The 16,225-nt window shown below is 43.2% G+C and overlaps 1 protein-coding gene and 1 pseudogene across 5 annotated transcripts in view; both read left to right on the forward strand.

Moving 5' to 3' along the window:
• The window catches only part of NCAM1 (neural cell adhesion molecule 1), a 348,410-nt gene that overhangs the window by 89,619 nt on the left and 242,566 nt on the right, over window positions 1-16,225 (forward strand). The window lies entirely within an intron of this gene.
• LOC133045019 (zinc finger Ran-binding domain-containing protein 2-like) lies at window positions 3,913-5,021 on the forward strand (annotated as a pseudogene).

The raw sequence follows: 16,225 nt of genomic DNA on the forward strand, positions 1-16,225 counted from the left end.
GGGGGAGAAGGCATTCCAGGAAGAGGATCCTATGTGTAAAAGCTTAAGGGAGGGAAGCAGAACAGAAGCAAAACTTAGGGAATTCCAGGTAGTTCCCCACCAACGATGAGAAATCGGCACAATAGGGATGAGGCCAGAGGGCAAGGAAGGGGCAGATCAAGGAGGGGGTTTTACTGCATCCCGTGGGTGACAGGAAGGGTTTAAATAGAAGCAGGTTATGTGTGTGCAGCCAGGAGAGACCACTTTCTCCCAGAACTCCCACTCTCCCTTTCCCTGTGACTTTTGAAATCCTACTTTTAATTCAAGGTTTATCTGAAATGCTGTTGTTGTTTAGTCGCTAAGTCATGTCTGACTCTTTTGCAACCCCGTGGACTATAGCCAGCCGCACTTCTTTGTCCATGGAATTCTCTAGGCAAGAATATTGGAGTGGGTAGCCATTCCTTTCTCCGGGGGTCTTCTTGACCCAGGGATTGAACCTGCATCTCCTGCATTGCAGGTGGATTCTTTACCACTGAGCTATTTGGGAAGCCTGCATCTCTTCTAAGAACTTCTGTGATCTCTGCAATAGCAGTGATCTCTCCAGACGGTAGCAAACTCTCGGAGGCTGCATGTTGCTGTGACACCTTCGGCTCCGGGTCTTGTAGGACACAGCTTGTGCTCAGGGCCTCTCCCCGTCTCTGCCCTGCAGGGTCCGCCTCTGAGGTCTAAGGCGGCTCCCAGACCTCCCCCAGGGCCTGGCAGTGTGCCTGCTCCTAGCGCAGTTATTCTGGGTGGTTTGTGAGTTTAAGTGTGGCCTAGACAGTTTTGAGTATTTGTCCTGTTTTAAGATTTCACAGCAGGTTTACTGAGGATCACTGTTTTCTGATATGATGCTGATAGTGATATTTAATGATGTTTTCCTTATACTGTTTAGCCCTGGCAGAACTTAGCCAAGGTCAGTCAAATCATTTTAACAATGAAACAAGACTTTCTTTTTAACAAATCAAACAAGACTTGCCTGGGTCCAGTAGAAATCTATAGAGTCTGAAGAGTTTTCTCTTCAAAACCAGGATCTCAGGCAAGGATTGAATACATTCTTTGGTTCCTTCTCTTCTGCCTGCTCTTTTTCTTGCTCTGCTATGTGAGAGTATTGTCTGAGCATCTTGGATCAATAACTTCTTTAGGACATGGACATACTCCAAGAAGAACCCACTAACCTTTACTTAACTTTTGAGGAAAGATGAGAAAGTAATTTGTTTTCACTGTGTTGTATTTTTCTTTGTCAGTTCTTATTACGCACGCACACACACACACACACACACACACACACACACACACACACGGGCCGTAAAACATGATTTGTAGAACCTAGCAACAGAATGCATTAGTGAACTTTTACCCATTTTTATTTCCAGGGACAAGCAGGGTGGTACATTGTTGAGCTGAAATGTCTCCAGGTTTAGCATATTCTTTAAATAGATAGGAAATAAAGGCACACGGGTTTACAGGAGACGAAGATCATGATTTTCTTACCGTGTAAGTAGTTTTCTTCCTTCCTTCCTGGGAAGGAAGCTGGTTTCTCCCTCCCAATAGGCAAACCAGCCTTGGCCGACACCCTGTGCTGCGCTGGCTTCCTTGGGCAGAGAGAAGATGACCATTTCAGGGACTGTAGATCTGTAGATCTACTGTACATCACTGCAGGCTGTGAGGCCCTCTCCCAGGGACACCGCGGTGGCTCAGGGCCAGGCCTCCGAGCTCCTACTGGGAGGATAATGGTGGCGGGAGGGAGGAAGTGAACTCAGACACATCAGAGCCCTGGGAGAGACTGTTCCTTCCCACTTTTCCGTCTCAGACAGCCCTGCGAGCTCACTGCAGGACCCCTTGCATTGTGACTCCCAAGTGGAAGGTAATAGAACACACTGGAGCATGAGTCTGCGGTTCCGAAATGCCATCATGCATTATTTATACCCCTTGATACAAAAATATATCGCAAATGAATTTAAATGAGAGAGAGAGAGAATATTTCTTCTTTTTCCCTTGATGATAGATTCAGACTGGATAAATTCTTTTATTTTATTTCCTCCTGTCTGCTAAACTAGGCCAGCGTGTTTTAGAAATATGCTTTTATCTTTGAGGTGAGTGAAGTGGCTCAGCTCAAGGAAATTTTTCTTTGAATAAAAGAGTTTTCTTTTTTTTTTTTTTAAACCGGCTTTCAAACTGTGTTACGTTCTCTGCTGATCAGCTTCGGGAATGTTAGAAGTTCTGTCATTTAAAGCTCTGTGGGAAGATGAATAGAGCTACAAAGCTATAGGTGAATTGTGAAAAAAAGATGAGTGGCAGTCTGTTTCTAAAGACTTACTCCATCGCTTCTGATGGCATTTGGGGAAAATAACATGGGAGAGAGAGCACAGTTTGATTATTTATCAGAAGAGTGCTCAGTCGTCTGTACTAATTTGGTTGCTATTAAAGAACCAGAGAGAAAACGACCCGTAGGGAGTAATCATGTTACTGAGTGCCCGGTAGGTGCCAGGTGTTGTTTGAACACTGTACTTACGTGACTCACTTAATCCAGTCCTCGGGGTTGGTATTAGCATCACCTTGTTTCACAGTAGAATGGAGAAGAGGTTAAGGAACCCGCTTAAGTGCACGCAGCCGGGAAGGGAGGCATCTGGGCCTTGACCACAGGTGGCCACGTGCTCGCGGCCACGTGGTAAACTGTGATACTGCGCTGCCTTCCCTGCCCATGCTGACGGGACTGAGACCCCGTGGGCCCGCGGCATACAGAGCCAGCGTTTCTACTTCATGTTTATACACAGCTCTCAGCCACCTTCTGTTGAACCTTTGCTTTTACAACTGTAGGTTAAGACACGTTGATTCTTTTCAGCAAGGGGGCCAGAGACACCTACCTGGCTGGAAAGTTACCTGTTCACAGTCTTAAGTGTCTCATGTTAGCAACAGAGCAGGTGATATAGGTAGATAGACAGACAGGTATGTAGACAAATGGATAGACAGATGGATCGCTTAATAGAGAACAGTTCATAGGTGTGGAAAGATACTGGCTTAAGTTGCACCTTTTAAAGTTCGTGCTTGTTAGGCTTTCACATAATCCATGTAGGCAGTGGCCCAGGCACTCGGGAGATTTGTGACTTTTGGTTCCTGATGCTTTTACAGGAACACATGGTTCTTGCAAGGGTTGTAAAACAGGAGATAACATCTTCATTATGCGTGCGGTGTTTTTCCTGAATAACATTGTAATAGATAAAAAAGTCAATCCTATTTTCCTGTTAGGTTCTAGTTATTTATTTAATTGAGTGTTTACTTCAGGACATTCTTATTCTACATGGCATGAAGTCACCGGTAAGAGTAAAATCACACTTACAGTAAGAATTAAATCAAACCATAGTGAAAATCTTTTCAGATAACTTAATATTAGAATCCCAGATACAGTAATATAGAAAAGATAATTTCAAATATTAATAATGCATTGGACTTTGAACAGGCCAAGGAATAAGAGAGCCTCTTCCTCCCAGGCCACACCAGGTGGGAGGTGAAATTTCCATGCTCAGCGTAGTCTCAGAGCTGGTTCGCTGTCGCACTAGCTCTGTAGTGGGGGAGAGTCTTCCGCGTTGTTCCCAGCACCCAGGACACCGCCTCCACATCCTCTTTCTTCTGGTTCTCACGTGTACCAGTGCCCGTGGCTGCTGTCCTGAGACGTGCCAGCTGGCTGCAGGGACACCTCTGCTGCAGTTCATCCCTCTGGGCCTCAGAGTTCTGTGTCTGAAAGTAGGGGGGGTGGGGAGCAGTGTCTCCTCCAGGGCATTGTCACCGAGACTTAACTCCCGAGCACGCTGACCACGCTGTCCTCTGCTTTCCCTGAGAAAAAGACAAAACTGAACTCTAAAAGTTGAGGAAAGTGTGGTGGTGGCATCCAAGATGTCGACCAAGAATCTCAAGAGTCAGTGATGGTGACTGGATTTGCCCGGACAAAAATTAACATTGACATTAACATGAAAAGAGAAATAGAAGTTCTGGGCCCAGATGTGGAAAAGTAAACTTTGCTAGAAGAACTAGCTGTAATAGATGTGGTTGAGAGAAAACAACTGAGGCTAAGATGATGAAAGGAGGGGGCACTGAAATAGGAAAGACACTCGCAGAAAAGAGCCAAGGCTTATTTAGTGCTAATGACTGGCGGTGTAAAAGTTGCAGTAATGTGAATTGGGCCAGAAGATCAGAGTGTAACATGTGGACTATTCCAAAGTATGCTAAACTGGAAGAAAGAACAGGATATGGTGGAGGTTTTAATGAAAGAGAAAATGTTGAATACATAGAAAGAGAAGAATCTGATGGTGAATATGATGAGTTTGGACGTAAGAAGAAAAAATACAGAGGAAAGGCAGTTGGTCCTGCATCTGTTTTAAAGGAAGTTGAAGATAAAGAATCTGAGGGAGAAGAAGAGGATGAGGAATAAGATCTTTCTAAATATAAATTAGATGAGGATGAAGATGATGCTGATCTCTCAAAATATAATCTTGATGCCAGTGAAGAAGAAGATAGTAAAATAAGAAATCTAACAGACGAAGTCGCTCAAAGTCTCGGTCTTCACATTCATGATCTTCATCACGCTCATCCTCCCTCTCCAGTTCAAGGTCTAGGTCCAGGTCGTGTTCAAGAAGTTCTTCCAGTTTGCAGTCAAGGTGTCGTTCCAGTTCCAGAGAACATTCGAGATCTCGTGGGTCGAAATCAAGATCCAGCTCCAGGTCCCACAGGGGTTCTTCTCCCCCACGAAAAAGATCTTACTCAAGTTCATCATCATCTCCTGAGAGGAACAAAAAGAGAAGTCGTTCTAGATCTTCTTCATCTGGTGATCGCAAAAAAAGACCAACAAGATCATGGTCACCTGAAAGCTGGGTGATTGGTGAAAACACTAAACAGCCCCGAGCCCAGGGCCAGCCCCTCGGAACATCACTGCTTTACCCAGGCGCCACAGGTCACCTTCTGGATCATCCCATTCTGGTTCCCGTTCAAGTTCAAAAAAGAAATAATGTATTAAAATTTACATCTTAAAAAAAAAAAGTCCAATATAATGCATGAAGCATAAAAAAAAAAATAAAAAGTTGAGGAGAGAGGGAGAAAGACCATTTGTGGGACTGACATTGCCATCCACACCAAGAATATTCTTTCTAGCAGAAATCTTGAAAGCTTTCAAAACTGGGTATTTAGGAATAAAAATAAATGAAAGAAAAAACTGGGTATTTAGGTGCGTAGAAAGTGATCTTAAACTTCTACTTTACAATGTTACATAAATGGGTTTTGTGCATCACTTTATAGGTTAGGTTTGCCTTCTAGTCATACCTTTGGGCCCACCTTATGACCTGTGCAAACTTGAGGATCACCAGGACATGGGATCTTGCCTCTGATTGCATCACTAAAGAGTGAGGACTCACCCTTTTGAACTTGGATGTAAACTCACCCATCTGGTTGGCAGCTTTCTCGCCCATCTTGATGTTGAGGTGCCCTGAAACTGGTAGTGCCTTTGATTCTCTGGGATCCTGCTGCTTTTGCTCTAGCCTTTGTTTTTTCATCTGTAAAATGGCCATGGTCTCGTGTTAGAAAGCAAGTGCTTTGGGCTGTACTGCCCCAGCTCTGCCTCTCTCCAACTGAGTGACTTCACACAATTGCTTCTGTAAGTTTCAGGTGTCCCTTTGGAGAGTAAGGGGTTGAAGTAAAACTTCTGACACTCAGGAAGTACTTGCTAAGCCTCATATCGTCAAATTTGGTCCTTCTTAACTCTTATTTGTGTCAGCCCCCTTCAGATCTCTAGATTCCAGCACTGATGGCCCAACCTGGTTCAGTGTCTGGGAGGTGGGCAGAAAGGGATTGATACTTCACTGGCTTACTGACAAATCAAGTCCTTTGCTCCTCGGTTTGGTTCCCAATCATTCAGCATCCCTTCAGCAATGCTGAGGATACAGTGCTGAAGAAGATAAGCAAAGTTCCTGTCCTGACATTATATTCAACTTAGATCTTTTGTAAACAGAACTCAGGGGTTTCCCTGGTGGCTCAGTGGTAAGGAGTCCACCTCCCAATGCAGAAGACACAGGCTCAATCCCTGGATTGGGAAGACCCCCTGGAGAAGGAAATGGCAACCCATTCCAGTATGCTTGCCTGGAAAATTCCACAGACAGATGAGCCTGGTGGGTCCATGGGGTCGCTAAAGAGTTGGATACAACTTAGCGACCAAACAACAACAACAAAACAGACGTGACAGTGTCATGCGATCTGCTTTTGAGCCCAAGATCGTGCTATCAGGGAGTTTCTGATTACTGAGTACAGGGTTTTCTCTTTGGGGTGACACTGATGTTTTAGAACTTGATGTAGATGGTGATCGTACAATATTATACTGCTGAACTGTACACTTTTAAATGGTTAATTTTGCATTATGTGAATTTTGCCTCAATTAAAAAAAAAAAAGATCTCATGATCAGCTCCATAAGCTTCACCCTAATTTGTGACTCATCCTGGGCCTGATTCTTACTGACCTTAGATAATTTCTTCCCTGTAAATTCCTTTCCTTTATTTGGAAATGCCTTCAAAATTCTTGGGTCAGGACCAGTTGTAGCCTATGTAATATGACTTTAGAACCTGAAAGAGTGTTTTCCACATGTAGTGAGTTAATAATAATTATATCTCCTGGTAATGCCTAAGATTCTCTGTCTGTTTCCACACTTTCATGCAGGGCAGTGTCCCTTTTTTTGTGAATTCTCTTTGGGGAGCATCTAGGGAAGGGAACAGAAGGGCTGAAAGTGCTGAAGGAGGTTTGGTTTCCATGGGCTGCTCTGCACCAGATGATGTAGGCCTGCATGTCAAAGCTCCAAAGGACAGAGTGGAAAAATGGGGGTTCTAACACAGAGTACCCCACCTGGAACCAGTTTCCTCCTCTGTCTACACTCTCCTGAGCAAGAGCTAAAATGGTTACGAGAGCTTCCCGTAAAACTAAGGAGCTGTCTGTCCTATTGACAGGGGGTGTTTGAGAGCTGTCCAGTGGCTTGTGCTGAAACAGGGGTGAGAGAAAACTTGATTGAATCAGTTTCTTAATAGGACACAAATCCACCATTCTGATGGAAGATCCATTGGATTCAGGCATTTGGCATGAGCCAGAGACAGTCTGAAACAGACATTTGTCTCCCTGTGGCTGCTATGGCTGTCTCAGATGCAATCAATTCTATATCGTTTCCCCATTTCCAGCTGTTGCTATGTTCTGGGGAAAAGGCAAGGGCAAATGAATGAAGGAGACAGAGAATGAATGAGAGAGAGAGTTTGTATGTGACTGGGTATGATTTATTTTTGTAGATATCAAGTTAGTAAATGAATGAATGTTGTCCATATTCAGTGGCAGTAAATAAATCATAATTACAAATAAAGCTTGTAAGTACTTACAGAATGTAGACTAGAAAAAATCCAAAACTACTTGCTCAGGCCCTGACCCAAATTTTTAACTCCTATTTTTTCCAAGCAGTAATAGATAATTTGTATAGGAGGTTTAAGAAATTCTCCTCTTTTCCCTTATTTCCTTTAAAAGGTGTAGTAGATGCTTGGTTAAATCACCTGAAGCTATTTTCCCTTCTCTAGTGCAGGATATATATATATTTTTTAACCTGGAGTAATGGGCTTCTAGGATAGTCACATTCATAGTGTTTAACCCTGTCCCACGGTGATAAACTTTTTGTCAAAATCTAGAATCTACAGACACATAAGAGAATAAATTACATCTCTGCGTATTCTTTAGATTTATCCAGATGTTAAAAATAATTAATTTTTAACATTTTGTGAGCCCCAAATTTCACACAGTATTACTGAGCCATCATAGATGCATGCTCTGTTTTATATTATTCCCTTATATTCTGTATTCTGTCGTTTTCTATTCCACATCATATGATTTCATGTTGGAACATACAATACTGCTATACAGAATCCATGGACTGCTTTGGGTCTCTGTGAATTCCTCAACCAGCTTTCAGAACTTCTGTTTATTAGCACTTGTGTGCATTTTCTGCAAGCTTTACTGATGACATTAATCAGGTGTTTCCAAGGTGATCTTAGTGACCCAGAAAAGCTGAAGAGCTATGCCCTTGGGAGGGCTCTAGTTACATAATAAGTCAGAGATTATTTTGATAAGTTTGTAATTCATTTAATTACACATTTAATTTCAAGGCAACCTTAATATGAATAGTGATTTAAGAAATCCTTCTCCTTTTGCTGTGGTAGAGCTTTTTACCCAGTATACTTTCCTAAGCTGGAGCATCACTATGTATAGAAATAAAAATTTGGGCTATATTATTTTCAGTTCTCTTCTAATTTGAACTTTAACCAAAATTTTTTTAATTAAAAAAAGTAATATGTGTTTATTATTGAAAATTTACAAACTCAGACAAAAGAGTAAAATTAAAATTACCCATTAAACTACCACCTAAAAATAAGTAATATTAACATTTTGGTACCCATCTTTTGGATCTTTTTTCTATGTCATATGTATATGTTTTACAAACTATGGTTTTTGATATTACAGTACAAACTTACTTTGCTCATTGTAATATCATTTCTACATGGGATTTTCCACTGTATTTTTTTTAAATGTCAAAGATACCTGTAGAATATTTAATTGGCTGATTTATTTGAACAATTCTTATCATTAAACATTATTATTAGTTTCTTTTTTTTCACCTATCAACAGTATTGCAGTGAACAATCCTTGTAGGTTTCTACACCCATTTTATATTCTTAGTACAAATTTCTACAGATGGTATGAGTAGGTCTAAAGATACAACCAGTCCATCCTAAAGGAAATCAGTCCTGATTATTCATTGGAAGAACTGATGCTGAAGCTGAAACTCCAATACTTTGGCTGCCTGATGCAAAGAACTGACTCATTTGAAAAGACCCTGATGCTGGGAAAGATTAAAGGCAGGAGGAGAAGGGGACAACAGAGGATGAGATGGCTGGATAGCATCACCCGACTCAATGGACATGAGTTTGAGTAAATTCCGGGAGTTGGTGATGGACAGGGAGGCTGGCATGATGCAGTCCATGGGGTTACAAAGAGTCAGACATGACTGAGCGACTGAACTGAACTGAAAGATACGAATGTTTTTGAGACATACTTCATAGTGATCATGTTGTACATTACCCTTCTGGGAGGCGATTCTGATGGAGAGGCAGGGCTGAGTTTGCTGCCTTACACGTCCTTGGTCTTCCACGTACAATGTCTCTTGGGCTCAGGGAACCACACTACACACAATATAGCATCAAGGTGCACCTTTTGAAGAGGGAGTCTTTTCCATTGCCTTTCCTAGAGAAGTGTTCAATAACACAGGGATTTCATTGGGGATGGAATCTGTGTGGGTGGTAAGTTGTTTACTTGACGGTAATCGAATCCAGTACTTTGCTGAATTGGATCTGCTGGTGATACTCACCTAAGGGAATTGCTGCAAGTCGAGTCAATAAAGCAATTTCAAATGGAAGAAAACCTGAACTCCCTGTTTAAAGAATAAACAGACAAAGGATGTTTCCTGTGAAACATTGGTAATTAAAATGGACTTTGAAGAACTCTTGAGCTGTGGGAAGCAGATTTGGTTTTTCTCAGAAGTCATCTTTTATGAAATGTGACCTGAGTTTCTATCTCGTGCCTAATCTGAGCAGCACCCTTACTGTAGTCCCTGCTTCTCCGCCAGAGATGCAAGTTTGCATAGGGTTTTGGGCAAATGAGGAAGCCAGGAGTAGAGAAGCTGGGAAAAGCCATAACACACTGAAAGGAAATTGAACTTGCACCATTTAGCTTGGTTTGATGATAGGAGCAGTTTCTTGCCTCGCAATAACCAGAGGAGTATTTTTTTTTCCTTTTTACTGCATTGCTTTAAAGAAAATTTTGTGAAATCTGGATTTATTTTTTAAAAACTTCCCAACTTTTCCCACTGTAAATAATGCTACTGACCCTGACCTGCCCAGCCGGTCCTACTTGTATAATGTCAGTGAGGGTCAGACTGATAGTGCTATAATGATATTAGACACCCTTATCCCCACTTACGACCATGTGATCTCACCCCTAGAAAAATTCCCTTCAAGGCCCTGGGTGTTCCTGGGGGGATGTCTTCTCTCCTGGGGTCCCCTCTGAGTCCCCCTTTGTAGAATGCAGCTCTACACCTCTGTCTTGGCTTCTGTTGCCTTCCGCCCCAGGTCCAGTCTCTGTACTTTCAACCACAGTATAAATGCTCAGCTGATACCCAGTGAGTTTTGTTGAACGCATCCTCAGGGCCCCAAATATTCTGTGCTCCTTGGAGTGTAGGTTACAATAAGGCCACATTGTCACGTGCAAAAGGGGAGTTCACTGCTTTCCAGGTTGTCATGCTTTTGCCTCAGGGACACCAGAGCAGCTTGGTTATGCCCCCATGTCACCCAGAGCCCATCGTCAGAAAGGTTCTTCTGATTTCTCCATGTCCGCACTCTCTCTGTGTTTAGCCCAAGCCCCTAGGTCTAAGCTGGGGATGGATCTGTGCGGTCTCTACCCTGCTGTATTCAAAATCACTGCTTCCCTCCAGTCAAATTGGTTAGCCTGGCTCTTTCCTGTATTTAGAGAAATTCAATTGCTGATTGACTCTCCTTCTTCTAAGCTCACTGAATATGCTCGGAGATGTCTGAACTTGGATTCAAGCTACCAGTGCATGAAATAGGCAATTTATAAGGGAGAAGACTGAGATTCAGGAAAATGAGACCACATACCCAGCTAGTAAGTGATGATTGTTCTGATTCTAGAACCCTTGTCCGTGTTCTTTTGGAAATTCCTGATGTTCAGCTGAAGACCAGTGTCAGCCAGTTTAGTGGCAGGGCTGGTGGGTTTGTGGGCATATTAAAATCTCAGCCTCAGCATTTTAAAGCTTAACCCGAGGCATTAGCTGTACCCTTCACAATCTGCTTGCCCTTGAGGAAGGGTACTTTTCCAGTTGATTCTTCAGAGTGCTATTGAATTTCATTGGGTAAACCCTGAAAATCTATTGGTAGGTAATAGCTATGCCTCAGAAATTACGTAGAAGTTTAAAAGTTAGCTGGAAAATCCTCTCCTTATTCCCCGATCACAGAACTAAAAAGATGCCTGAGAGGCTATTTTGACTGGAGAATTTGACCTCTTGAGTTCTTTGGAGGCCAGGTGGGCCTGGTTCCCAAATCTTTACATACAATTGCTAAGAGCTTTATGTTTTGATAGAAAGTCAGATTTTTTTTTTTTTTTCTTTTCCCTCATTTGTGATATCTCTTGAAGTAGCATTGGGGACTTTCTCCATAACTGTTGTAATTAACCCTGAGTCAGAGGGAGCAGCAAACTACTCACAGGGGAAACAGCATTGATAAAAGAGATGGATGGACTTTTAGGGGAGGATATAGGAAAGTCTTGAGACAAAGGTCTACCTTGAAGTGACTACTGTCTCATCAGCTGCACTCGGTGCTGACCTGTCTGAAGAGTGACAGGCCGAGGCATGATGCAGTCCCAGGCTGTCCTGTTTGTGATAGATGTGGATCAACCCAGAGGGACATGCCTAAAAATTGCAGATGCATTAAACACATTCTTTATGTTTTGGAATGTTTTAATATACTTCCCTGGCTTGCCTTATTTTCATAAATTTTTCCTTCTCTGAGGAAAATTTCAGCATTTCTCACTTGAATTTCAGTTTTTATGAGGTTGACATTTCCCTCAGTGTATTGTTGGCTATAAATTATTGAGATATATTAAATAAAGCTCTGCCTCCTGGGCCCCAAACACCCTGTAAAATGGATGAAAAATAAATGATTTAAGAAGAGTCTTGCTGTTCTACAGAGCCAGTTACAAAAATAATGATGCCGAAAGGAATGTAGAAGTAGAAAATGGTCAACATTTTAAATTTAGTGTTTACCCCCAAACCCAGAGCGGTACTTTACAGAATTTTTTTTTTTTTTCTAATTGTGGAATTCTCTAGTAACCTAAAAGTCATTTCCATAAAGAGAAAATATTATTAAGATTGTGCAGTAAGTTTTGCACATAAATATACTCATTCTGTTAGCATAGTTAATTCTTGCTGTTCTCAATCCTCTCCTTGTTGTTCTAGCTGCACACCCTTTCTGGTGAGTTCTCTCAAAACCGTATCTGTTTGTGACAGACTCTCGGATTCCCAGTGGTTCCCATCTCTTGGTTTAATGTCCTGTGACTTGTCTCTAACAAGTATAACATGGCAGAAGGGATGGGGTAGCGCTTCTCTGATTACATTATTTGAGACTGTAATGTCTGTCTTCCTGAACCACTCTCTCCTTTCCTGGCCACGTTGGAAGGTCCCATCCGGGAAGGACCTCCAGTTCCAGTGAGGTCCTCAAGCCCAAAAGTCTGCAAGGAAACGAATGCTACCAACAAAGCAGGTCCCTCCCCAGTCAAATTCCAGAAGAGATCATAGCCCTGGCCGGCATCTTCATGGCAGCCTTGTAAGACCGGGGGGCAGAAGACCCAGCCAGGCTGTACTTGAACTCCTGACCTACAGAAACACTTAGCCAACGAGCATGGATTTGTTTTAAGCCACTAATTTGGTCATAATATTGTTACACAGCCACAGACAACTGCTACGTTTTGGTACAGACTTATCCTCTGAGTCTTACATCCATCTAATAATTTAATCATCCATTCATTATAAGTTTCTGGTGCATCTCCTACAACCCCAGGCTTGGTGTTAGGTGCTAGAGAAACGAAGAATGATACCTCACAGTCTCTTTAAGCTGTATTAATAGTAAGTATTGTGGAAGGTTGGAGAAGGAAAATGGCAACACACTTCAATATTCTTGCCTGGGAAATCCCATGGACAGAGGAGCCTGATGGGCCACAGTCCCTGGGGTCAAAAAGGAGTCCGACACAACTTAGCGACTAAAGAACAAACTATTAGGCAGGGAACCTAGCCTGTGGGTGGTGAAAGAGAAGGGCAATGTCAAGGAATGACCCCCGAGCTGCAGGGACACCTGGACTGTATATAATAGTGACTGGGAGTTAACCAGGTAATGTGTGGGAAAGAATAGAGACGTGGTGAGCCCCCAGACAGAGAGAGTGTGACGTTAGCAAAGGTGTGGAGGTGAGAAACGGCATGAAGTGTTCTGGGAGCTATAAGCAACAGAGTGAGGGGGTAAGAGGTGAGATCCTGGACTCAGAGATGAATAGGCATAGGCTAAAAGGTCTAGTACGCTGTTTTAGGGAACTTAGGCTTGACGCTCCAGGTAGAGTGGACTATTGAAGAATTTAAACATAATGATGAAGACACAGTCATATTTTATTTTATTTATTTTTGAGGGCAGGGCCAGATTTGTTTGTTTTTTTTTTAATTAATTCTTATTGGAGTATAGTTGCCTTACAGTGCTGTGTTAATTTCTTTTGTACAGCAAAGCCAGTCAGCCACACGTATATCTGCTCTTTTTGGATCTCCTTCCCATCTAGGTCACCACGGAACATTGAGTAGAGTTCCCCGCGCTATACAATAGGTTCTCATTAGTTATCTATTTTAGGCATAGTATCAGTAGGGTATATATGTCAATCCCAGTCTCCTAATTCATCCAGCCCTCTCTCTTTCCTCCTTGTAATTTAGAGGGAGAGCTCTGGCAACTGGGAAGTCTGAATTTGAGGGCACTAGGATGGAATCAAGCCAGTTAAGCTGCTGTGAGTGTCTAAACTAGGGGTGTGGTAGAATGGAGAAAAAGGATAAGTATATATGAGGGGAACTCTACTAATTCGTCACTGATTCTGGGGTTGGAGGGCTTCCCCCCGTGGCTCAACGGTAAAGAATGAGCATGCAGGGCAGGAGACGTGGGTTTGATCCCCGTGCTGGGAAGATACTATGGAGGAGGGCAGCCCACTCCAATATTCTTGCCTGGAGAACCCCATGGACAGAGGAGCCTGGCGGGCTACAGTCCATAGGGTCACAAAGAGTCAGACATGACTGAGGCTACTGAGCACACACTTAAGGTTGGAGGAGAGGGACAGAGGAAATCAAAGACAACTTCTATGTTCCTAGCCTGAATGCACAGGCTCATCAATTAAAACAGAGAATAAAAAATAACAGGTTTGTGTACAGACAAAAGGAGGTCACTCTGTGAGGTGATGGATGTGTTAACCTTATTGTGATGGCCATTTTCCAGTATACACATAAATCATCACGTTGGACATCTTCTGTACATCACATAATGATATATGTTAACTATAGCTCAATAAAGCTGGAAAAAATAAGAAAAACAAAAAATAGGTTTGGCATGAAAGAGGATGTGTGTGTTAGTTGCTCAGTCGTGTCCAACTCTTTGTGACCCACAGACTGTATGTAGGCCGCCAGGCTCCTCTGTCCATGGAATTTTCCAGGCAAGAATACTGGAGTGAGGTGCCATTTCCTCCTCTAGAGGATCTTCCTAACCTAGGGACCGAACTCTTGTCTCTTGCGTCTCCTGCATTGGCAGGCAGATTCTTTACCACTGAGCCACCTGGGAATAAATCCAATTATGGACATGTTGAATTTGAGTGCCTCTGGGATCTGCAAGGTGAAGATGTTCAACAGACAGTTGGTTGTATTGTTCACTGCGTTGTAGGACTTCTCTCGCCCCACTGCTGGGTCCTGTAGTGCAGAGGATGTGGAAATATATGTGGATTTCCTTGGATGGGGAAATGTTTTCCTTGTAGACGGGCCTGTTGCCATTGAAAGGTGGATATGGAGAGAGTGGGTGAGGAGGTATGTTTTCAATGAGAAAGGTTTCTAGAGAGCCTGGTAGAAAGGGTTGTGAGAGGGGATGGGTGTTAGAAGGGTCACTGAGAGTATACAGAAGGAAGAGTTTAGACTGAGGTAGAGTTGCTCTTCCCTGGCACAGAAGTCTTGCCATCCAGCCGTGGCCTCTTCATGGGTTCCCACATTTACGGTATCTTTATATTGAGAAGGATGCTTGGCTTGTTGAATGGAACCCTCTGAAATTTGCTATTTTTAAATTCAGAGTTGGAGTTGGCTTTCATTCTGTGGTTGTTTGGAGCAGATGGTGCAGACCTGCTTCCTCTTGACCTTTAAAGGAGCTGTGAGGAGCAGAGTCCAGTGACAGCCCGTTTCTGCTCCTCCCCGCCTCCCACACAGGCTCTCTCAGCTTAACCGTAGATGCTTTCACAGCCAGCCGGCTGTGGGGCTGCTCCACCGCCTTTGCTACTGAGTGAATAGTGGATTCACCTGACAAGTAAAGACACCCCAACTTGGAGAAAGACATTATCTGCTTAGAGGTTCAAATAAATGAGAAGCATGGCTTTGATGACCTGAAATCTGCTGTCTCTGTTATTGGACTTTTTTGGTTCCCTTCTCATCATGAAGTCTTCATTCTCCATTGACTTTATTGTTACTTTCATGCTCTGGTCAAACAACCTGGAGAAGTAACTCGGAGATAGGCAGCATGGTAATAAAGCAAGAAAACAGAGTTTTAGGCTTCTTTCCCCACTTGCAGAGGAAATCATGATGGAGAAACTCTGCTATCTTGTGCTGTGCTATGCTCAGTTGCATCCGACTCTAGGCGACCCTATGGACTGTATAACCAACCCATCAGCTCCTCCATCCATGAGCTCCCCAGGCAAGAATACTGGAGTGGGCTGCCAGGCCCTCCTCCAGGAGATCTTCTGGACCCAGGGATCGAACCCACGTCTCTTACATCTCCTGCATTGGCAGGTGGTTCTTTACCACTAGTGCCGGCTGGGTTCGGCAAGTCATTAAATTTTTCTGGGCCTCAGTTGCTCTGTTAGTAAAATGGGCTAAATTATACTTTGCCAGCCATAAGACAGAGAGTCTCTTTTCATCTTTTTTAGATCTAAGACTCTTCTAGTGCTGTGGGGTCCATGGGAGAGTGTTACAGTTGTGTACTGCTGTCTAACAAGCAAGCCCAAAGTTCAGTGGCCTGAAACAGCTATTTTGCTTATGTCTTTGTGGACATGAGGAGGGATTTGGCTGGACAGTTTGGGCCTGATCCTTGTGGCATCAGTTTTAGTGGCTGGGCCTGAAGGACAGGGCTTCCCAGGTGGTGCTAGTGATAAAGAATTAGCCTGATAATGTAGGAGACACAGGTGATTCAGTTCTAATGCCTGGGTCAGGAAGATCCCCTGGAGAAGGAAATGGCAACCCACTCCAGTATTCTTGCCTGGAGAATCCCATGGACAGAGGAGCCTGGCGGGCTGCCGTTATGGGTC

This window comes from Dama dama, chromosome 1 (assembly GCF_033118175.1).
Source record: "Dama dama isolate Ldn47 chromosome 1, ASM3311817v1, whole genome shotgun sequence".
NCBI lineage: Eukaryota > Metazoa > Chordata > Mammalia > Artiodactyla > Cervidae > Dama > Dama dama.